The sequence below is a fragment of the Pseudophryne corroboree genome, chromosome 2 (genome assembly GCF_028390025.1).
Source record: "Pseudophryne corroboree isolate aPseCor3 chromosome 2, aPseCor3.hap2, whole genome shotgun sequence".
Taxonomy (NCBI): Eukaryota; Metazoa; Chordata; class Amphibia; order Anura; family Myobatrachidae; genus Pseudophryne; species Pseudophryne corroboree.
This window is the reverse complement of record NC_086445.1, coordinates 24,285,460-24,311,008: the sequence shown is the minus strand read 5'-3', so window position 1 is coordinate 24,311,008 and position 25,549 is coordinate 24,285,460. Positions and strand designations below refer to the sequence as shown.

The following is a 25,549-nucleotide window of genomic DNA, read 5'->3' as shown; positions in this document are numbered from 1 at the left end:
GGAGTGTTCAGAAAAACGCAGGCATGCCAGGGAAAACGCAGGCGTGGCTGGGCGAACGCAGGGCGGGTGTGTGACATCAAATCCGGAACTGAATAGTCTGAAGTAATCGCAAGCGCTGAGTAGGTTTTGAGCTACTCTGATACTACACAAAAAATGTTTGCAGGCGCTCTGCGATTAAAACGTCCGCACTTCTGCTAAGCTAAAATACACTCCCAGTGGGCGGCGGCATAGCGTTTGCACGGCTGCTTAAAACTGCTAGCGAGCGATCAACTCAGAATGACCCCCATAGTACTCACCTTTATAGTATATGGGGTCTTTCAACCAGTTACCTATCTCTGCAATGCAGGAAATATCTGCGGTATCTCCTGCGCTGATGCCAGAATTGGTTTTTGGAGCTCGCCTCCGGGCGCTAACACCACCCTACATGTCCTGCCATGCTCAGATCCCTCTGCTCCCGCTGACTTTTTGTGGCAATGCGTGACCTTAATACCGCCAGACAGAAGCCATCAATGTAATATCTTGACCTTGGCCGGTACAGCTGCTTATCTGAGCAGGAATTTATAAGTACAGTAGCTCCAAAAACTGGTTCTTTATCCCGGCAATACACGTCGACGAGGAATGTTACTTTTCCGGTCACCGCCAATTAAACATAGACCCGTAAACTTTTATTTCACTCTATTGTAATATCTTTCAGACATCTTAAAGAGACGCGATTGCGTAAACACATTTTCAAATTATTGTTTTTGAATGAACCTTGAACTCAAGTGTTGTTGTATAACAAGTTACTGTAAGCGGAAAGATTTGGCAAAGTTTCAATCTCTACGGCTGGCGAATACAACTGCGAACATCAAGGAGAACGATATCAGATCTCGGAAATGATTTGTGATTTCATTTGACAAAAATAAAAGTAAAAATAAGAAAACAACTTTCTAGATGTTCCTGGCGCTGTATTATATCACTATATACCTCACCGATCACCGGGTGTAGAAGTCACAGTTGCTGAGTATGACAAATATGCAGACTCTCCAGAAAAGTCTTGTTCTACAAGTTCATGCCGTGTAGCAGTGTGCGGAGTAGGGTGTATAAATAGAAGGAATTCTAGTCATCATTTTTTGCATATTTTCTCTGTTGCACGCTAACCTTGTATAACGCGTCACGTTGTGTTATTTGTGTAACACTATGCCATTTGTACCTGTGTGTAGTGCGTGTCTGGATAATATTCTCAGGACTGTAGGGTGAGCATTGAGTCTCAACCCCCTAACGGCATATACTGGCTATACGCTACTGCTACACGGTGTAATAACAATCATACAGTAAATTCTGATAGATAACCACAAGGGCCACAAGAGCTGGTGTAAAATATAGTCATCAGTTTATTGATAATACTATAAGTATATCTCATATGGTGGTACGGAGAAAGCCAGCAGAGCAAACTACCACTCTGAGGCCTTGCAATCCAGCAGCCAGGGGCCACGAGCAAGGGGGCCTGATAGCAGAGGGCCACGCTTGTAAGAGGGCAGGCTAGTTGCTGATGGAGACACATCCCCCTGCACCACTTCCCTGGCCCCGTTCAGCTCTCAACAGACCCCTATGCCCAACTGGTGTCTGCTACGACCTCTCATCATGCCTAATGGAAGGCCTGTCTAGCAAAGTGGTGTCACTGACCAGAGCCATAAGTAGACTTTTTGTTGTCCTGTGCCAGAGAGAGAATTGGCGCCTCCCCTTCATTTTTCCAGTAGGGACATAAGACGCATGCCTTGTGGGAAAGGGGCATGACAAGATTGATCCCAGAGAATGGCCATGCTATGATGCCCCTTCCCACATTATACCCTGTATGAATATATATATACTAGGTGATTCATCGCGCCCTACGGGCGCTCTTCACACCGTCGTTAGGGGCTAGCCCCGTTAACCTCTGCACGCCTTTGAACATACGCAGGGCGGTAGATAACAGAATCAGAAACGCAGGGCAGTATAGAGGGCATACAGAAATGGGTTCCGGTTGAGATAAGATAGAGAGGCGTAGGGGGAGAGAAAGGGAATGTACAGAAACGCTGTGCGATGGGTAAAGGATAGGGAGAGGCAGGGTGGTAGGGAGAGGATAAAGAGAGGGAAGGTGTTAGAGAGAAAATACCGTTGCAAGGGGCTACGATCCATTATCCCCTGCACGGGCTTCAGCTGTGCTATAATTGTTATTATATGGAGTATTACCTGTTTTTTTTTTATGGCAGTGGGTACATATTGTAAGGGGGGAGGGCGTGCGATTGTCAAGGGGGCGTAGGCCTTTGTGAGGGCGTGCAGAGTGGCCGCAGGGCACAATGAATAACATAGTGTAGAGTATAGTATATATTGCTAGGGTCTGCATTATGAAGTACCAGATGAGTAACAGCAATGCACTGTAGATAAGATACGAAGGTGCTGTGGCCACAGGTAGCAGAGCCGCTTATACACACAGTGGCCACAGGTAGCAGAGCCGCTTATACACACAATACCCACAGGGGGCAGAGGCGCTTATACACACAGTGCCCACAGATAGCAGAGCCGCTTATACACACAATACCCACAGGTAGCAGAACCGCTTATACACACAATACCCACAGGTAGCAGAACCGCTTATACACACAATACCCACAGGGGGCAGAGGCGCTTATACACACAGTGCCCACAGATAGCAGAGCCGCTTATACACACAATACCCACAGGTAGCAGAACCGCTTATACACACAATACCCACAGGTAGCAGAACCGCTTATACACACAATACCCACAGGGGGCAGAGGCGCTTATACACACAGTGCCCACAGGTAGCAGAGCCGCTTATACACACAATACCCACAGGGGGCAGAGGCGCTTATACACACAGTGCCCACAGCTAGCAGAGGGGCTTATACACACAGTGCCCACAGGTAGCAGAGGCGCTTATACACACAATACCCACAGGTAACAGAGCCGCTTATACACACAATACCCACAGGTAGCAGAGCCACTTATACACACAGTGCCCACAGGTAGCAGAGCCGCTTATACACACAATACCCACAGGTAGCAGAGGCGCTTATACACACAGTGGCCACAGGTAGCAGAGCCGCTTATAAACACAATACCCACAGGTAGCAGAACCGCTTATACACACAATACCCACAGGTAGCAGAGCCGCTTATACATACATTACCCACAGGTAGCAGAACCGCTTATACACACAATACCCACAGAGGCAGAGGCGCTTATACACACAGTGCCCACAGATAGCAGAGCCGCTTATACACACAATACCCACAGGTAGCAGAACCGCTTATACACACAATACCCACAGGTAGCAGAACCGCTTATACACACAATACCCACAGGGGGCAGAGGCGCTTATACACACAGTGCCCACAGATAGCAGAGCTGCTTATACACACAATACCCACAGGTAGCAGAACCGCTTATACACACAATACCCACAGGTAGCAGAACCGCTTATACACACAATACCCACAGGAAGCAGAGGCGCTTATACACACAGTGCCTACAGGTAGCAGAGCCGCTTATACACACAATACCCACAGGGGGCAGAGGCGCTTATACACACAGTGCCCACAGGTAGCAGAGCCGCTTATACACACAATACCCACAGGGGGCAGAGGCGCTTATACACACAGTGCCCACAGGTAGCAGAGGCGCTTATACACACAGTGGCCACAGGTAGCAGAGCCGCTTATACACACAGTGCCCACAGGTAGCAGAGGCGCTTATACACACAATACCCACAGGTAGCAGAGCCGCTTATACACACAAATGCCACAGGTAGCAGAGCCGCTTATACACACAATACCCACAGGTAGCAGAGGCGCTTATACACACAGTGGCCACAGGTAGCAGAGCCGCTTATACACACAATGCCCACAGGTAGCAGAACCGCTTATACACACAATACCCACAGGTAGCAGAACCGCTTATACACACAATACCCACAGGTAGCAGAGCCGCTTATACACACATTACCTACAGGTAGCAGAACCGCTTATACACACAATGCCCACAGGTAGCAGAGCTGCTTATACACACAATACCCACAGGTAGCAGAACCGCTTATACACACAATACCCACAGGTAGCAGAGCCGCTTATACACACATTACCCACAGGTAGCAGAACCGCTTATACACACAATACCCACAGAGGCAGAGGCGCTTATACACACAGTGCCCACAGGGGGCAGAGGCGCTTATACACACAGTGCCCACAGATAGCAGAACCGCTTATACACACAATACCCACAGGTAGCAGAACCGCTTATACACACAATACCCACAGGGGGCAGAGGCGCTTATACACACAGTGCCCACAGATAGCAGAGCCGCTTATACACACAATACCCACAGGTAGCAGAACCGCTTATACACACAATACCCACAGGTAGCAGAACCGCTTATACGCACAATACCCACAGGGGGCAGAGGCGCTTATACACACAGTGCCCACAGGTAGCAGAGGGGCTTATACACACAATGGGCACAGGTAGCAGAGCCACATGTACACACATTACCCACAGGTAGCAGAGCCGCTTATACACACAATACCCACAGGGGGCAGAGGTGCTTATACACACAGTGCCCACAGGTAGCAGAGCCGCTTATACACACAAATGCCACAGGTAGCAGAGCCGCTTATACACACAATACCCACAGGTAGCAGAGGCGCTTATACACACAGTGGCCACAGGTAGCAGAGCCGCTTATACACACAATGCCCACAGGTAGCAGAACCGCTTATACACACAATACCCACAGGTAGCAGAACCGCTTATACACACAATACCCACAGGTAGCAGAGCCGCTTATACACACATTACCCACAGGTAGCAGAACCGCTTATACACACAATACCCACAGGGGCAGAGGCGCTTATACACACAGTGCCCACAGGTAGCAGAGGGGCTTATACACACAATGGGCACAGGTAACAGAGCCACATGTACACACATTACCCACAGGTAGCAGAACCGCTTATACAAACAATACCCACAGGGGGCAGAGACGCTTATACACACAGTGCCCACAGCTAGCTGAGCCGCTTATACACACAATACCCCCAGGTAGCAGAGGCGCTTATACACAGTGCCCACAGGTAGCAAAGGTGCTTATACACACAATGGGCACAGGTAGCAGAGCCACGTGTACACACAATACCCACAGGTAGCAGAGCGGCGTATACACACAATACCCACAGGTAGCAAAGCCGCTTATACACACAGTGACCACAGGTAGCAGAGCCGCTTATACACACAGTGTGCACAGGTAGCAGCGCCACTTATACACAATGGGCACAGGTAGCAGTGTTGCTTATACACATAATGGCCACAGTATTAGTGTTTCTAATTAATCCAATGTCCATTGGTAGCAACTATACTCACAAAAGTTTGGGGGGTTTGGAAAGGGGGTGGGTTCAGTGAGGTTCCTATCCGTGGGAATCACTTGTAGCGGCTGTGGATGGTGATTCGAGGTGCTACGTGTGGTGGAGGGTTGGGTGTGGGAGGGGGTCCAGAGGTGTTGTGGGTGGCGGAGGGGTGGGTGCAGGGGCACGGATGGCGTAAAGGGTGCAGAGGTCCTGTGGGTGGGGGAGGGGGAGGTGTAGAGGGGCGCGGATGGGGAGTGTAGTTGCTGTTGGTGGGGGAGGGGTGGGTGCGGGGGACTGTGGATGAAGGAGGGGGTATGGAGGTGATGTGTGTGTGGGAGGGGCGATGTAGGGGTGTGCGTTTGGAGGTGCAGGGGGGGTGAGCTTAGGTGATGGGTTTCAGAAGTGCTGTGGGTGGGGGAGGTGTGGGATGGCACGGATGGGGGATGTAGATGTTGTGGATGGGGGAGGGGTGGATGCGGGGGAGCTGTGGATGGGGGAGGGAGTCCGGAGGTGGTACGGGTGGTGGTCCAGAGGTGTTGCGGGTGGGGGAGGGGCAGGTGTGGGAGGTCCGCAGATGTGAAGGGTGCCTGTAGATAATGCGGGCGGGTAGGTGCTGTGGTTGTGGGAGTGGCAGGGGTGTTGCGGGTGGGGTACGTGATCTGGATGGGGTAGGTGATGTGGATGTGCGGTAGCTAGGGGAGGGGCGGGTGCGGGGATGGCACGGATGGGGGAGGGGGTCCGTGGGCGCTGTGGATGAGTGAGTGGTGGGTGTGGGGTTACGGCGGTTGTGGTGGGCCAGGTGTGCTGCTGCAGTGGGTGGGGGAGGGTGCCGGTGCAGGGATACCGCAGTTGGGGTAGGGCGGTTGGTGCAGCTGTGGCGGGTAGGGGAGGGGCAGGGGAGGGGGTGCGGCGGTGGGGAAGGGGCGGGTGTGAGGATGCTGCGGGTGGGGTGGGGGGGGCGGGAGGGGGTATGGATGGGGTCTGTAGATGCTGGTGGTGGAGGGGCAGTGGGGGCGTTGTGCCATGGGTGGTGGACAGGTGTGGGGGGGCAGTGGCGGGTGCAGTGGTGGTGCGGATGGGGGGTGGAAGGCGGCTGCGGGGGTTCCGAGAGTTGGGGGTGTGGCGTGGGTGGGGGAGGGGGTGCAGGAGCAGGGGTGTTGCGTATGGGGGAGGGGTGGGTGCAGGAGGGGCAGATGCGGTGGTGGTGCAGGTGGAGTGGAGGATGCAGGGGTGTAGCGGGGGGAGAGGTGGGTATGGGGGTGGAGTGGGGGGGTGTCAGGGGTGGGGGAGGGGGCGGTTTGCCGGTGTGGTGCATTTGGGGGGGTGGTGGGTTTGAGGGTGCCACGGTTGCAGGGGCACGTGCTACAGGTAGGGGAGGGGTGGGGGTGCGGGAGCAGGGGTGCTGTGCGTAGGAGAGGGGCGGGGGTGCCATGGGTGGGGGGTTGGGAGCAGGGGTGATGTGGGTGTGGGAGGGCTGTGGGAGAAGCTGGTGTGGGAGTGCCGTGGATGGGGGAGGGGGGGTGCTGGGGGTGGAGGGACAGGTGCGGAGGGGGGGTAGGGGCTGGAGCAGTGGTGGTGCAGTTGGGTGGTGGGAGGCAGCTGCTGGGGTTCCGAGGGTTGGGGCGGTGGTGCGGGTGGGGGAGGGGTGGGTGCAGGAGGGGTGGGTGCAGGATGGGGCAGTTGCGGTGGTGGTGCGGGTTGGGTGAAGGGTGCAGCAGGGGGGAGAGGTGGGTATGGGGGAGGGGCAGGGTTGCAGCGGGTGGGGGAGGGGCGGGGGTGCTGCAGGTGTGGGGGCGTGAGTGCCGCGGGTGGGAGCGGATGTGGGGGATGCGTTGGGTGCCGCAGGGGGGCCAGCGGGTGTTGGTGCTGTGGGTGGGGGAGGGGGCAGAGTGCTACGGGTGGTGCGGGTGTTGGTGCTGCGGGTGGGGGAGGGGGTGGAGTGCCACGGGTGGTGGGTGGATGCGGTGGGTGTCGCGGGTAGGTGGCGCGGGTGTTGGTGCTGCGGGTGGGAGTGCTGCGGTTGGGGGGCGAATGCGGTTGGTTGCCTCGGGTGTTGGTGCTACGGGTGGGGGAGGGGGCGGGAGTTCCGTGGGTGGGTGGCGCGGGTGTTTGTGCTCTGGGTGGCGGAGGGGACGGGAGTGCCGCGGGTTGTGGGTGGATGCGGCAGGTGTTTGTGCTACAGGTGGGGGCGGGAGCAGTGGCGCCACAACGTGGGTGCGGGGGTGCGGCCCGCACCCGGGTGTTACCCTCTGAGGGGTGACACCAAAGTGCCGGCTCCTGTCACAGTCCAGAAGCCAGCACTGCAGATTCACCAGTGTCCGGGTGAAGGCCGTATGCCCCGACCCACAATGTGCCGAAAACGGGGGTTGGGACGCGCAGCCACGCCCCTTCCGTGAAGCCACGCCCCCTTTTCACCCGCGACCGCGGGTAAGTGACGGGTGGATGCCGCGGGTGGGGGGCAGGTGCGGGTGGTTGCCGCGGGTGGGAGGGGGGGCGAGTTGTGCCGAAAACGGGGGTCGGGACGCGAAGTCACGCCCCCTTCCACGAAGCCACGCCCCCTTTTCACCCGCGACTGCGGGTAAGTGACGGGTGGATGCCGCGGGTGGGAGAGGGAGCGAGAGCAGCTGCCAGTGCTCAGCATGTCCCCCTGAACTCTGCAGCAGCCGCTAGTCTGTGAGGCGGGTAGTGTGAGTTCCGCTCACAGTCAGCGGCTGCGATGTCACCAGAGAGTGTACGGGGAGAAGGGAGACAGGGGACTGGGCGGAGATGGGGAGGGGACTGGGCGGAGAGAGGGAGGGGACTGTTCCTGGCCAGATCTGTGCCTGTGACTCCGCCCAGCGTTACGGGCACAGAGTCACAGACTTTGGCAAATATATAGGAGATATATATATATATATATATATATATATATATACTATATAATATATTACACACACTTTTATAGACCGCTAGAAGAAAATAAAACTGGACACAAATCCTCTCTATACCACATTCATGCACTTAACTTAAAAGCTCGCTGTTATTCAGTTACAATACGCTTCATTAAATAACACATTTCAATGTACTGCCATACCCAGGATTCACACCTATAACCTGTTACATTCTAAACACACACCCTACTCACTGAGCTATATAATCCTGCATAAAAACTATGAACACAATATGGAGCGACTGGATCTATGTAGTGTGCAGCCACACATCCGATCTCGTGCAGACACACACTACATAGATCTGCTCAATGCTGATCACCCCTTCACAAAGTACAAGGTAAGCTTCCGATAGTTAGAATTATCTAGCTTAGAATTATCTACCTTTCTATACAAGGACAGATAGCTCAATGAATAGATTGTCTGACTGCAGTGCCACAGGTGATGGGTTAGAATCCCGGGTATGTCAGCATATTGAAATGTAATAAAGGACAGTGTGACTGAGTAACAAAGAAATCTCAGGTTGAGTTCATGGAAATTGTATACTGCAGGTATTAGTGACAGAAGAGGTCAAGGTAGGAGACAGGGGCAGTCAGGAAATGCTGGGCTTCAAAAAGGGGGGGAAGCTGCAAGTGGAAGTAATTAAAACAGATGATTGACAAGTGCCACCAACAGCGCCCCGTACCCTGCAGCGCTATGTGCCCCCTCCGCACACACCTAGTTATGACTCTGTCACTAACCTCCAGTTGAGGTGTTCGCCAGCCAATGAGATAAGATTATCTGTCCAATCTTGCTGGTTGGAGCGAAAACCTGGTCATGTATGGGATTAAATGTCAATCAACCATTTGCTCCCAAAACCTGAAATATTTGCAAAATGGTTGTTTGGATAAATTGTATAAATCAAATGGATTTAACTAATTTGTTTGAACATCAATTTCTCTGACGTCCTAAGTGGATGCTGGGGACTCCGTAAGGACCATGGGGAATAGCGGCTCCGCAGGAGACAGGGCACAAAAGTAAAAGCTTTAGGATCAGGTGGTGTGCACTGGCTCCTCCCCCTATGACCCTCCTCCAAGCCTTAGTTAGGTTTTTGTGCCCGGCCGAGAAGGGTGCAATCTAGGTGGCTTTCCTAAAGAGCTGCTTAGAGTAAAAGTTTTATTAGGTTTTTTATTTTCAGTGAGTCCTGCTGGCAACAGGCTCACTGCAACGAGGGACTTAGGGGAGAAGAAGTGAACTCACCTGCGTGCAGGATGGATTGGCTTCTTAGGCTACTGGACACTAGCTCCAGAGGGACGATCACAGGTACAGCCTGGATGGGTCACCGGAGCCGCGCCGCCGACCCCCTTGCAGATGCTGAAGAGAGAAGAGGTCCAGAAATCGGCGGCTGAAGACTTCCCAGTCTTCTTAAGGTAGCGCACAGCACTGCAGCTGTGCGCCATTGCTCTCAGCACACTTCACACCAACGGTCACTGAGGGTGCAGGGCGCTGGGGGGGGCGCCCTGGGCAGCAATGAAAGTACCTATGCTGGCTAAATATACATCACATATAGCCTCTGGGGCTATATGGATGTATTTAACCCCTGCCAGGTTGTCAGAAAAACGGGAGAAGAAGCCCGCCGAAAAGGGGGCGGGGCCTATTCTCCTCAGCACACAGCGCCATTTTCCCTCACAGAACTGCTGGTGGGAAGGCTCCCAGGCTCTCCCCTGCACTGCACTACAGAAACAGGGTTAAAACAGAGAGGGGGGGCATTTTTGTGGCGATATTATTACATATTAAGATGCTATAAGGGAAAACACTTATATAAGGTTGTCCCTGTAAAATTATAGCGTTTTGGTGTGTGCTGGCAAACTCTCCCTCTGTCTCCCCAAAGGGCTAGTGGGGTCCTGTCCTCTATCAGAGCATTCCCTGTGTGTGTGCTGTGTGTCGGTACGTGTGTGTCGACATGTATGAGGACGATGTTGGTGAGGAGGCGGAGCAATTGCCTGTAATGGTGATGTCACTCTCTAGGGAGTCGACACCGGAATGGATGGCTTATTTAGGGAATTACGTGATAATGTCAACACGCTGCAAGGTCGGTTGACGACATGAGACGGCCGGCAAACCAATTAGTACCTGTCCAGGCGTCTCAAACACCGTCAGGGGCTTTAAAACGCCCATTACCTCAGTCGGTCGACACAGACACGGACACTGACTCCAGTGTCGACGGTGAAGAAACAAACGTATTTTCCATTAGGGCCACACGTTACATGTTAAGGGCAATGAAGGAGGTGTTACATATTTCTGATACTACAAGTACCACAAAAAAGGGTATTATGTGGGGTGTGAAAAAACTACCTGTAGTTTTTCCTGAATCAGATAAATTAAATGAAGTGTGTGATGATGCGTGGGTTTCCCCCGATAGAAAATTATTGGCGTTATACCCTTTTCCGCCAGAAGTTAGGGCGCGTTGGGAAACACCCCCTAGGGTGGATAAGGCGCTCACACGCTTATCAAAACAAGTGGCGTTACCGTCTCCAGATACGGCCGCCCTCAAGGAGCCAGCTAATAGGAGGCTGGAAAATATCCTAAAAAGTATATACACACATACTGGTGTTATACTGCGACCAGCGATCGCCTCAGCCTGGATGTGCAGCGCTGGGGTGGCTTGGTCGGATTCCCTGACTGAAAATATTGATACCCTTGACAGGGACAGTATTTTATTGACTATAGAGCATTTAAAGGATGCATTACTATATATGAGAGATGCACAGAGGGATATTTGCACTCTGGCATCAAGAGTAAATGCGATGTCCATGTCTGCCAGAAGATGTTTATGGACACGACAGTGGTCAGGTGATGCAGATTCCAAACGGCACATGGAAGTATTGCCGTATAAAGAAAAAGACACCGTCTTTCAGCCTCAGTCCTTTCGTCCCCATAAGGGCAAGCGGGCAAAAGGCCAGTCATATCTGCCCAGGGGTAGAGGAAAGGGAAGAAGACTGCAGCAGGCAGCCCCTTCCCAGGAACAGAAGCCCTCCACCGCTTCTGCCAAGTCCTCAGCATGACGCTGGGGCCGTACAAGCGGACTCAGGTGCGGTGGGGGGTCGTCTCAAGAGTTTCAGCGCGCAGTGGGCTCACTCGCAAGTGGACCCCTGGATCCTACAAGTAGTATCCCAGGGGTACAGATTGGAAATTCGAGACGTCTCCCCCTCGCAGGTTCCTGAAGTCTGCTTTACCAACGTCTCCCTCCGACAGGGAGGCAGTATTGGAAACAATTCACAAGCTGTATTCCCAGCAGGTGATAATCAAAGTACCCCTCCTACAACAAGGAAAGGGGTATTATTCCACACTATTTGTGGTACTGAAGCCAGACGGCTCGGTGAGATCTATTCTAAATCTGAAATCTTTGAACACTTACATACAAAGGTTCAAATCAAGATGGAGTCACTCAGAGCAGTGATAGCGAACCAGGAAGAAGGGGACTATATGGTGTCCCTGGACATCAAGGATGCTTACCTCCATGTCCCAAATTGCCCTTCTCACCAAGGGTACCTCAGGTTCGTGGTACAGAACTGTCACTATCAGTTTCAGACGCTGCCGTTTGGATTGTCCACGGCACCCCGGGTCTTTACCAAGGTAATGGCCGAAATGATGATTCTTCTTCAAAGAAAAGGCGTCTTAATTATCCCTTACTTGGACAATCTTCTGATAAGGGCAAGGTCCAGAGAACAGTTGGAGGTCGGAGTAGCACTATCTCAAGTAGTTCTACGACAGCACGGATGGATTCTAAATATTCCAAAATCGCAGCTGATTCCGACGACACGTCTGCTGTTCCTAGGGATGATTCTGGACACAGTCCAGAAAAAGGTGTTTCTCCCGGAGGAGAAAGCCAGAGAGTTATCCGAGCTAGTTAGGAACCTCCTAGAACCAGGCCAAGTGTCAGTGCATCAATGCACGAGGGTCCTGGGAAAAATGGTGGCTTCTTACGAAGCGATTCCATTCGGCAGATTTCACGCAAGAATTTTTCAGTGGGATCTGCTGGACGAATGGTCCGGATCGCATCTTCAGATGCATCAGCGGATAATCCTGTCTCCAAGGACAAGGGTGTCTCTTCTGTGGTGGCTGCAGAGTGCTCATCTACTAGAGGGCAGCAGATTCGGCATTCAGGACTGGGTCCTGGTGACCACGGATGCCAGCCTGAGAGGCTGGGGAGCAGTCACACAGGGAAGAAATTTCCAAGGAGTGTGGTCAAGTCTGGAGACTTCTCTCCACATAAATATACTGGAGCTAAGGGCAAGTTACAATGCTCTGAGCCTAGGAAGACCTCTGCTTCAAAGTCAACTGGTGCTGATCCAGTCGGACAACATCACGGCAGTCGCCCACGTAAACAGACAAGGCGGCACAAGAAGCAGGAGGGCAATGGCAGCAAGGATTCTTCGCTGGGCGAAAAATCATGTGATAACACTGTCAGCGGTGTTCATTCCGGGAGTGGACAACTGGGAAGCAGACTTCCTCAGCAGGCACGACCTCCACCCGGGAGAGTGGGGACTTCATCTGGAAGTTTTCCACATGATTGTGAACCGTTGGGAAAGACCAAAGGTGGACATGATGGCGTCCCGTCTGAACAAAAAACTGGACAGGTATTGCGCCAGGTCAAGAGACCCTCAGGCAATAGCTGGGACGCTCTGGTAACACCGTGGGTGTACCAGTCGGTGTATGTGTTCCCTCCTCTGCCTCTCATACCCAAGGTACTGAGAATTATAAGACGGAGAGGAGTAAGAACTATACTCGTGGCTCCGGATTGGCCAAGAAGGACTTGGTACCCGGAACTTCAAGAGATACTAAGAAGGGACTTGCTTCAGCAAGGATCATGTCTGTTCCAAGACTTACCGCGGCTGCGTTTGACGGCATGGCGGTTGAACGCCGGATCCTAAGGGAAAAAGGCATTCCGGAAGAGGTCATCCCTACCCTGGTCAGAGCCAGGAAGGAGGTGACCGCACAATATTATCACCGCATTTGGCGAAAATATGTTGCATGGTGTGAGGCCAGGAAGGCCCCCACGGAGGAATTTCAACTCGGTCGATTCCTGCATTTCCTGCAAACAGGACTGTCTATGGGCCTCAAATTGGGGTCCATTAAGGTTCAAATTTCGGCCCTGTCGATTTTCTTCCAGAAAGAATTGGCTTCAGTTCCTGAAGTACAGAAGTTTGTCAAGGGAGTACTGCATATACAACCCCCTTTTGTGCCTCCAGTGGCACTGTGGGATCTCAACGTAGTTCTGGGATTCCTCGAATCACATTGGTTTAAACCGCTCAAATCTGTGGATTTGAAATATCTCACATGGAAAGTGACCATGCTGTTGGCCCTGGCCTCGGCCAGGCGAGTGTCAGAATTGGCGGCTTTGTCTCACAAAAGCCCATATCTGATTGTCCATTCGGACAGGGCAGAGCTGCGGACTCGTCCCCAGTTTCTCCCTAAGGTGGTGTCAGCGTTTCACCTGAACCAGCTTATTGTGTGACAATGCTAAATTCCTTTGTCATATAAACAACCCTTTATGAAGCTAAGAACACTGTACGCTGTTTACTTAAGAAGTACCGTAATGGTACGCTATCTGCGTAGCGATCGCTCAGCCGTAGGCGAGACGCTCAAGCGTCACGTTCGCTCACGGCCCAGTGATCACAGGACACGTTATTGGTTATGTCTAGGGGAATGATTCGCTGTAGCGTAGCATACGCTCGAGACCACGAGGAGGTCACCAGCGATGCAGACGCTTACAACACTATACCTTTATGATAAAACCTTATACCAATGAAATACACTGAATACCTTAATGTGAGTACAGGGTGTAAGTGCAACCTTGTGTAACCTGACTAACTACAAAGCTGCTTGAGCGTCACCGACGCTCAAGTGAACACTTAACACTATAGGAAATACACAGATACTGGTTTAGGTTCCAAGGCCTATTAACTGTATTATATCTAATATACTTGTAAAAGGGGATAACAGTACATATGATACACTACAATATAACAGAGACTTCCTAACCACAGAACTAAACAATAAATACAAAAAGACAATACTACACTGACCTAAATGCAATACAATACAATACTATCTAATACAATACAATACTAGCCTAGTCTAGGGGAGATATGAGAGAACAGAACAGAGAGAGAGAGAGAGAGAGAGAGAGAGAGAGAGAGAGATGAGATGAGAGAAATTGGCTCACAGAAAGACAATGATTACGGAGAGAAACTTACGCACAAAGGGTATGATCGCCTGCGCCTCGATATCCAGCTCCCGGCTATCAGCAGATAACCGTTGATGAGAGAGTGAGAGCTGGATGTGGTCGGCCTGCCTATTTATGCCCCACACACAATGCAATCTCCTGGTCCTACAATCCCATTGTCCATTGGCCGAAGGAATTCGGCCCTGTATCATAACAAAAGGTCATAGGGTGATTCATACAGGTGGGCTGTGACGATTTCCAACAGCTCAGGTGGGTGGGAAACTGGGTTTTCCGCCGCATACCTGAGTATGTGTAATTAATAGAAATGGACATAAACTTCTTATGTCCATAACTATTCGCACGAGCGATTAATACGCTCCAAACCAACACCGGAATATTGCTAATTAAATACTCTTCCGATGGGTACCAAACACTGCTGTATGATTCCTGTTAGACCCTTCGTACGATATAAAGAGGGATTCCTCAGCTCTGGGACATTGTATTTTAACCAAACTTTCAGAATCTATCAAAGGGACCATGATCTATAAACTACATTAATTGTGAACATTTGTAACGAATGAGTCGCACGCTACGACTACATAAGCTCTACCGTAAATACGCATACCGCGCCTGCGAGTGCACGTTATTGCGGGTATGCGCATCCACGGGAGAGCGCATGCACGCGCAGCGCGGACCAGTGTGCGGTGCAAATATGGCAACGTGCATTGAGACATTTTTCTGACTTTGACAGTCCACCCTTTGGCAGTCAATAATAACTGCCACAAAACATTTAAGGAGAAAAATGTAAGTCAGGGGTTAATTGATTTCCATGGTTGGGTAGGGGAGGAGAGAGGAGAAGGTGTGAAGAGGGTATGACCTAGTGAGAAAGCAGAAGCATGTGTGTATGAATCCATGTTTGGGGGGTCATGTATCATCGTGCCGTACGTGTTGTAAATCAAGCTTCGAGGTATTGCGAAGTATACATTTGAATTCCTTCTTATCCTGTGGTACAGGTCTGTGGATGGGCTGTCAAACTCTACCGAGCTCATTTCGGCTGTGGTTGTAACAAAATGGGGATGCACATTTTAGTTGATGATACATGAATGGGGGAGGTATGTGGTTGCTGATATCTGTGCCTGTATTCCCTATCGTCTATGTGTGTCGTTACCTGAGGGTTGTAGAGATGAAGATAAAGAACACTTACGAAAAATGCAATGATATTCTATGTCAGGGAAATGTACATCTGTCGTCGAAGTTGTTTTCGGTATCTGTTGAGAGTCGTCTTCTTTGCGCTGTTTTGCTCCTTAGGCATGAGCAACAAGCTTTGTCAGTGCCATCAGATTTACAAAAATGGTGGGCTAGCGTGAGTTTAAAAATACTAGGGAAACTGGGGATCCATGGCAAAGTTCATCAAGTGTCCATATTTAAAGTTGTCAAATCTTCTTCTTTGGCCAATCCGTTGTCTGTATACATCTTGTCTCGTCAGCTTCCTCGTCCAAGGGGGTCTTTGTATCTTGGAGAAAAGCAGAAAAACAGGTGAAAGAAACGGACCGTATAATCGCATTTTCATCACATTCTGGTTTCTATCATTGGGTCATAAATCAAATCCAGGTTAATTACGGTTTCCTCACTCCTCAAGCTCATCACTTTTGTACTTTGTTTGCACCTCATTAAAGCCTGCCCGCATCTAAATATCAATCCAATCGATATAACGACACCCAAGATACATAGTAGAAACTTTCCAACATCCATTATGACTCCTTGAGCCCAATCTCCTAAACCGGAGAACCAATTTCGCGGGTTCAACCATGACACCCAACCAGTCAGCTCATTACCTACAGCAGCAAGGGTGAGATTGTGTTTTCGACGAAATTCCCACTTTAGTTGGAGAATATCGTCCATCTTTTGGTCTATGACCTCTACCGGATCCTCGGTGCTATTTGTGATATACGTGCAACACTTTATGCCGTACTGTGTTGCCAATGTAACACAATATCCGCCTGTTACTGCTGTAAGATAATTAAGAACCATCCTATGCTGAACTAGTTCTGTTTTGTAAGCTTGAAGTTCTCTTCCAGTGTATCTAAACGTGTCATCATACATTTCAGTGATATTATCTAACAAATTGGCGAGTGCGGAAATGTATCTATAATTCATCACTCCTCGAGCGGTACGAGTGAAATCTAACGCTACCAGAACCTGAATCCCGGTGGATTCATGGATAAGATCAGAGGCCGGATGCTCTAACCTTTCTGACAGTTGTCTTTTAACTCGGTGTTCGTAATGAGTGTGAGTATAAGGAGCTTGGGCACCACGGTGTATGTCCTTCATTTTGTCATGTGTAACAGTCATCACTTCGGGCAATACTTTTCCAATATAACACAATCCTTCAGAGTTTGGGGCAAGCCACTTGTACGCCTTTCTCCCGCATATGAAATATGCATCATCGGGGAGAACATAAGGGACGGAGAAGGACATGACCATGTTACAAACCTTCCAGGTGAAATCTCCTGACCCTAATTCTTCCAACTGCTTAATGCACGTATCGGTTTGTACGATATGTGCACAGTATCCTGGTGATACCTCTCCAACTCTAGTAATCCTATTTCCTAAGGTATATCGATACCGAAAAGATTTTCCTCTACTGGCTATGTGGCGTACGAGCTCTGTATCTGTAGGCATTCTATCTGCTCTGTGTGAAAAGGTCATGGTAAGGTTGCTCCATGACACTTCCCAATTTCCCGGTTTTCTGGGATTGGAGATGTTAAAACATAAGAGGGACCTATCCACATGGTGGAGCTTCAAACTAGGAGGGCTGGAGATGTTAAACCTCCGGTCCACCGGTCTCCCACCACTTAGCTCAAGTACCTCCCCTAACGTTAAAGGAAATGGTACTAGCCCTGATTTGCTGTGACCCTGAGGTACTTGAGAGCATACCCAACAATCTGTTTGGTTTAATACGTTACCCACTAAGGAGTGATAGTCACTCAATGGATGCCGGTCTATATGGATATTAAAACTAGATTGGCACTTCTTTATGCATCCATCTTCAACCAGATTATCACAGAGCCTACAGATACAATTTTCTTCAGCTAACAATCCATCACAATTTCTTCTATCGGATCGTTTTCTGATACTCGCCTTTGCTTGTTGGTTTGGTTGATCTTGGAAAACTACGCCTCCATCATCATAATCGGAACCCATTCCAGAACCTCTTTCGACCTCTATGGTACTCTCGCCGGAACAGACTGCTCTGGTCAACATCATGGTTAACATCAAAATCCGGATCACAGTCTCTTGGGGCAAGTCCATCTTTGAGGAGGAAATAGAGAAGAATGAGGAGGGGAAAAAAGAAATTTTAAGGGAGAGGGGCTGGGAAGTGGAGAAAAACAATAAAAGGGAGAGGGGAGTCGACAGCTGCTTTCGATTTTCAAGGCTCAGGTGCCGCCTCAATCCTCCTGGAACAGACACTCCAGTGATACAACCTCTACCGTCTGTTCCTTATCGCGGGACTTCTCTGGATCAGCAACCTTTTTGCAGTGGGATGAATGGACCCAAGTCTCTCTCTCAGCAACCTTCAATGCTGTGGTGCTAGTCAATAAGACCTGGTATGGTCCTTCCCATCTATCAATAAGACAACCTGAGCGTAGAAAATTTCGTATCATTACATAATCCCCAGGTTCAATGTCATGACAATTACTATCTGGTAAATCAGGAATCACCAACTTCAGATTATCATTTTGATTCCTCAACTGTTTACTCATGTTAATCAAGTACTTTACAGTTACTTCATTGTTACATTTCAAATCATCCTGAGGGTTAATCATGACATGCGGTTGTCGACCAAACAAGATTTCAAAAGGAGACAGATTAAGAGGGGACCTGGGAGTGGTTCTGATGCTATACAAAACAATGGGTAAAGCTTCTGGCCACGTCAATCCTGTCTCTGCCATTACTTTACTCAATTTATTTTTAATAGTGCTGTTCACTCTTTCGACCTTCGCACTCGCCTGTGGACGGTACGGAGTGTGCAGCTTGCTATCAATACCCATCAATTTACACATTCCTTGAAAGACATCACCTGTAAAATGGGTACCCCTATCACTTTCAATGATTCTAGGGATACCATATCTACATACAAATTCCTGCACAATTTTCTTAGCTGTAAACATAGCGGTATTTGTAGCTGCTGGAAAAGCCTCGACCCAATTCGAGAAAACATCTATACAAACAAGTACATATTTCAAATTTCGACATGGGGGTAATTGAATGAAGTCAATTTGTATTACCTGGAAAGGGCCGCCGGCAGGTGGGATATGGGATGGTTCTGTAGGTATTGCTTTTCCAATATTCTTTCTCAGACAGGTAAGGCATGACATTGCTCTTTTACTCGCATGAGAGGAGAATCCTGGGGCGCACCAGTATGCTCTTACCAATTTGCACATCCCCTCCTTGCCTAGATGAGTCAGCCCGTGAGCTGCTTCAGCCAGACATGGAAGGTATGCCCTGGGGGCCACTGGTTTACCATGTCCATCCGTCCAGAGCCCTGAGGACTCCTGGCCATATCCCTTTGCCTTCCAGACTGCTCTTTCCTGTGTGGAACACAGATTCTGCATCTCACACAACTTCTGTGTGTTGATGGTATTAAATACCATCAACTGTGTGGTGTCTGTCCGTGTGGGGGTAGCAGCTGCAAGCTTTGCGGCTTCGTCTGCTCGGCTGTTACCAAGGGATACTGGGTCTTGGCTATATGTGTGTGCTTTACATTTGATAACAGCCACTCTGTCGGGTTCCTGTATCGCTGTTAGAAGCCTTTTTATGTGAGCTGCATGCGCTATCGGTGTACCAGCTGCCGTCATGAAATTTCTGAGACGCCATAGCGCTCCGAAATCATGTACTACCCCGAACGCGTATCTAGAATCGGTGTAGATATTGGCAGACTTACCCTTAGCCAATTCACATGCTCTGGTTAGGGCGACCAGTTCAGCAACCTGGGCTGAGTGAGGTGGGCCTAGCGGTTCCGCTTCTATGGTGTCTTGGTCATCTACGACTGCGTATCCAGTACACAAGTCTCCCGAGTCTGACTGTCTGTGACAACTACCGTCCGTGTAGAACGTGAGTTCTGCATCTTCTAGTGGATTGTCACTGATGTCAGGCCTTGCGGTAAAATTTTGGGTCAAATATTCCATACAATCATGTGCATCTTCCTTTGCATTAAATCCTCCTTCCCCATCACTCTCACCTCCCACCCTTTGTGTCTGACCAGGCACACCTGGGAGAAATGTTGCAGGGTTTAATGCACTGCATCTCCTTATGGTGATGTTTACGGGGGCCATTAATGCCAATTCCCATCTTGTAAACCTTGCTGATGAGACGTGTCTGGTTTGGGCAGAATTCAATAAGGCAGATACCGCATGCGGTGTATGGATTGTGAGGTTGTGGCCTAGCACGACATCTTCGCTTTTTGTTACTAGCAATGCTATTGCCGCAACGCTACGCAAGCATGTGGGGAGGGATCGCGCTACCGTATCTAGCTGGGCGCTGTAGTATGCAATTGGCCTGCTGGCATCACCGTGTTTTTGTGTTAGTACACCTGCTGCGCACCCAGCACTTTCTGTTCCGTATAGTTCAAAGGGTTTCCCATAGTCTGGCATACCTAGTGCTGGTGCCTGCGTTAGGCACTGTTTGAGTCTCTCAAATGCTGTTTCAGATTCGTCTGTATGCGAAATCCGATCAGGTTTGTTTGAGGAGACCATTTCCTGCAAAGGTAGCGCCAATATGGAAAACCCTGGGATCCAATTACGGCAATACCCACACATTCCTAAAAACGTCCTGATCTGTTGCTGGGTTTGTGGCAGTGTCATGTCTCTAATGGCTTGGATTCTATCAGCGGTCAGGTGTCTCAGTCCTTGTGTTAGACAGTGTCCCAAATATTTTACCTTAGCTTGGCATAATTGCAACTTGTCTTTGGAGACCTTGTGACCTGTGTCTGAAAGATGAAACAGGAGCTGTTTCGTATCCTTCAGAGATGTTTCCAGTGAATCTGAACACAGTAATAAATCGTCCACATACTGTATCAATACTGATCCACTGTCTGGTTGGAAAGACTGTAAACAATCATGCAAAGCCTGAGAAAATATACTTGGACTATCTATGAAACCTTGGGGTAACCGAGTCCACGTGTATTGGACTCCTCTGTATGTGAATGCAAACAAATATTGGCTGTCAGGGTGCAGAGGTACCGAAAAGAAAGCGGAGCAGAGGTCAATAACAGTGAAAAATTTGGCAGTGGGAGGAATTTGCATTAGGATGACAGCTGGATTTGGCACTACGGGGAACTGACTCTCAACTATTTTGTTAATCCCCCTTAGATCCTGCACTAGCCTGTAACCCCTCCCCCCACTCTTTTTAACAGGGAAGATGGGACTATTTGCGGTGCTGGACGTTCTTACTAGAATGCCCTGTTGTAGCAAGCGCTCTATTACGGGAAAAACTCCTAACTCCACCTCTGGCTTCAGAGGATACTGTGGGATTTTTGGAGCTATCCTACCATCTTTTACTTGCACAACTACTGGAGCTACGTTTGCCATTAATCCAGTGTCCTGTCCATCTTTTGTCCAAAGCGACTCTGGTATCTGAGATGTCATCTCTTCTACTTGGGATGGATTCCTATTTGTCATAATGGAATGTGACATTAATTTTGATGGGGAGTCTAACATGTCTCGTACTTCCTGAGCGTGATTCTCAGGAATGTCCAAGAATACACCTTCAGGAGTACAATAAATGACGCAACCCATTTTACATAGTAAGTCTCTCCCCAGGAGATTAGTTGGTGCAGATGCAGCCAGCAAAAAGGAATGCTTGGTATGCAAAGGCCCTATTGTAATCTCGGCTGGTTTGCTAACAGGGTAGTGCTGGACTACTCCTGTTACTCCCATGGCTGGAATTGTCCTACCAGTGGTTCTCATGCCCACTGTCGAATTTATCACTGACTTGGCCGCCCCTGTGTCTACAAGAAAGTTTAAAGTTTTACCAGCCACATTGATTGCAATCTCTGGTTCGCTTCCAAGACTGGCAATCAACTTAACTGGCTGCAGATTACAGGTATGGCCACACCCCTATTGGGTATGCTGACCTCCCTGAATCCCGCTGGCAGCAACTACTTGTGAGGGAGTTAGCTGGGAACTACCAGAGGCATGCCAGTCTCTGTTTGGGGGATATCTTTTTGTTTCCCCTGTATGTGGCTCAAAACTCCGCCTCTGTGGACCCTGCTCCCAATGTCGTGTGTTGTGTTGTTGTCTAGGGGGTTGAAAAGATCTTTGTACATTCTTTGTTCTACATTCTCGTGCAAAGTGTCCCGGTCTGTTACAAGAAAAACATGTTATTACACTTGCCTTACCCACAGGATTCGGTGGTACATACGCAGGCTGCCTTGTGGTCAGCGCCTGTATACTTACGGACATCAACTTATCACTTTGCGATTCCCTGTGCCTAGTGATGTTTCTGTCGTGATCAATAGCAGCCTCTCTCAAGCCGGACACTGACAGACCTCGCCAGCATGGTTGCGTGGTCTGAACCCTAGTCTTTAATGTTTCCTTTAAACCATCCATCAGTACAGATACTGCTACTTCTCGATGGTTTGGGTTGGTCTTAATGTCTTCTATACCAGTGTACTTTGCCATTTCTAATAGTGCCCGGTGAAAATATTCTGTTGCCGTTTCGGACTCCTTTTGCTTAATGGAAAATATTTTATTCCATTTAACAACGGCTGGGAAATACTCCTTTAGCTGTAAATTTATCCTTTTTACATTATCCTTGTTGTACACGTCTGTAAGCGGTACATCTTTATCCAATGCACAATCAGCTAAAAACTGAGTTGCATCAACATTGGAAGGTAAACAAGCTCTTAGCAGTATCTGCCAATCCTTGTTGTTGGGTTCTACAGTGTTACCTAGATCCCTGATGTATTTTTGGCTAGCAACTAAATCCTTCCTGGGGTCAGGAAATTCTGACACTATTGTTCTTAATTCCATTCTGGAAAATGGAGTGTACATGGCTATGTTCCTTATGGGAGTGGCTCCAGACACATCTGTTTTTCCATTGGGAACTGCTATTACCCTTACAGGAGCAATTCTAACAGCCTCTTCCTGTGTAGATTCTACAGCTTGTTGTGGTACAATTGTTTCAGTGTAGTGCATGGTGCCGTACTTACCCGTTGACACGACCTCACCTATCCCTCCGCTAGGGGCTTTTACTAATCTCGTGGGTGTCGCTGTGCCTACTGTGGTCTCTGCTATGGTGGCTGCAAGAGAGAGAGCTGAAATTGTTGCTGAATCGTCTTCTTGATCACACTCCTGAGGAAGGTTCAAAACAGGGTACATCTTGCACGGGTTAATACTTGCATGAGTTATTTGGTTAACATCATTAACATTTACAGGGTTACTAAGAGTTTGTGTTTTACAACCCAGTGCGTTTCTCTCCGCAATCAACTTCTCTCCTGCAATGTATGGTGGAGGAGGAGCTGTGGCAATCAACTTCCTGACTGCCCCAGATCCCGCCGCCAGAGCCAAACCTCTCTGTATCTCACCTTCCTGGTGCCATAACTGTAAACAATCATGATGTTGAATTCGTCTCTTTGTTGATTTTACGAGACATATCCTCCTCCTTAAATTTTGTAACACTTCTGGACTAAAGCTACCTATTCTTGGGAATTTGTCCCTGTCTTGTACAGTCATTCTCTCCCATTCATCACATAAAGATTCGGTGTGAATTCCATATTTTTCACACATTACATATCGTGCCGACCCAACTGGTCGGTTCACAGAATCAACCTGAACCAGGGTTGATCGCCCCCTACCTGAGCAACTGGCCCCCATAGTCTGCAGGTGTTGCTTAGTCCTCCTTGGATCTCTGTATCAAGGTTTTCAGCAAGCCTTTACAGACAACCAAATTACTCCACAGTAGGCCGGCGGTGGCGGTTTACCGAGTACCCCACTCACTCGCCCACCTCGACCAATACGACCTGATCACACCGACGTGGTGCTGGCGTACTCGATACAGGGCCCCTATGGAACCTTCAGTTTACTGGAACATATGAGGGTTACCCGCAGGACACTTACTCTTTCCAGTAAAGTTGGGGTTGTTAGATAGTTCCTGAGTGACCAGCGAACTTCCCTTCCAAAAATAAAAAATTACACAAATCACGTCAGAATGTACAGATAGCGTTTGTGACCACTTTACTCTAATGGTATTAGGTCAGATTACTAACTACTGCACACAATAACGTGTGGTCCAATCGTTCAGTACACGAGCACTACTTGTCATGTACTGAAAGATCAATGGAATCTATGTTTCCGGCTGCGATTCCTTCAGCCAGAGCTTGTATGGCCTATATGGGTTCTGCACCAACACCCCAGGCGTTGTGCCACTGGACTTTTATAGCGGACCTTTTACCTTACGACCTCCTGGTCTTGTTACCTTATGACCTCCTGGTCTTGTTACCTTATGACCTCCTGGTCTTGTTACCTTATGACCTCCTGGTCTTGTTACCTTATGGTCCGCTATACTCTAATGCTCAAATATTATTTAACCAGGGATGCCTCCCTAGCCACCGTATATGTCACTTACACGTATGTCCCTTGACGAGTACCCGGCTTTCCTTTTGGTTCCACCTTAAAGTTATATAAACTTTTGTATACAAAACACACTCACTCAACACAAGTACGCTTTTGTTTCTATATCTATTTCTGCGCAGAAATTGTCTTCAGGCCAAGAGTGTTACCAATTAGGAGCAGGATCTGTTAAACTAAATTTCAGATTTTCTAAAAATAGATTTGCGTTATTTACCGCTTCGCGTTATCTACCGCTGTGCGTTACTTATCGCCTTGCGCTAATTATCGCTTTGCGCTAATTCAACTTTTTCGTGACTTGAGCTACGTGAGCGTAACCGGACGCTACGTTGCGTAATGAATGCTGCGTGCGTCTGCCTTTTGGATTGCGTACGCTAGTCTTTGTTAGCGACACGTGTACGCAATGCAAAGGATCCACCGTAACACAATATATTTATTTATCAATGTAGGTGATCCCTGATCATCTACCGCAATCCACACTGACTGCCTTGTATCTCAGACAAACCGTGTGTTGTTCTATACTTTAATTATTACCTCTACTATTAAATAACAGCAAATCTCTTTTTAGCACTTTCTATCAACTATAAAATTTGGCAAACAGGAATAGTGATATACGAAAAAATGAAATACACAAGTGAAAAGAAATGCAGGTATGTATGCGTACGCAAGACAAAAGAAAAATAAACAGTTTTAAAAAGACACAAGCGTTTTGTTCTTACTTCCGGTTCCCGGATTCCTTCAGCATTCTTTATCTAAGCGAAGCAGACGCTTATCCCGTCAGCACTGTGAGACAACCTCCCACCCTTTGCTGGAGGGATAGTGTCCGCTGATCTACCTAGTGCAGATATGAGAAGGATAGGACGAGCCCGCAATTGACAATGCTAAATTCCTTTGTCATATAAACAACCCTTTATGAAGCTAAGAACACTGTACGCTGTTTACTTAAGAAGTACCGTAATGGTACGCTATCTGCGTAGCGATCGCTCAGCCGTAGGCGAGACGCTCAAGCGTCACGTTCGCTCACGGCCCAGTGATCACAGGACACGTTATTGGTTATGTCTAGGGGAATGATTCGCTGTAGCGTAGCATACGCTCGAGACCACGAGGAGGTCACCAGCGATGCAGACGCTTACAACACTATACCTTTATGATAAAACCTTATACCAATGAAATACACTGAATACCTTAATGTGAGTACAGGGTGTAAGTGCAACCTTGTGTAACCTGACTAACTACAAAGCTGCTTGAGCGTCACCGACGCTCAAGTGAACACTTAACACTATAGGAAATACACAGATACTGGTTTAGGTTCCAAGGCCTATTAACTGTATTATATCTAATATACTTGTAAAAGGGGATAACAGTACATATGATACACTACAATATAACAGAGACTTCCTAACC

At 48.9% G+C, this 25,549-nt stretch overlaps 1 protein-coding gene across 1 annotated transcript in view; it reads left to right on the top strand.

Moving 5' to 3' along the window:
* SLCO2B1 (solute carrier organic anion transporter family member 2B1) overlaps nucleotides 1-25,549 on the top strand; it is a 149,541-nt gene that overhangs the window by 25,103 nt on the left and 98,889 nt on the right. The gene's annotated exons all lie outside the window — the stretch shown is intronic.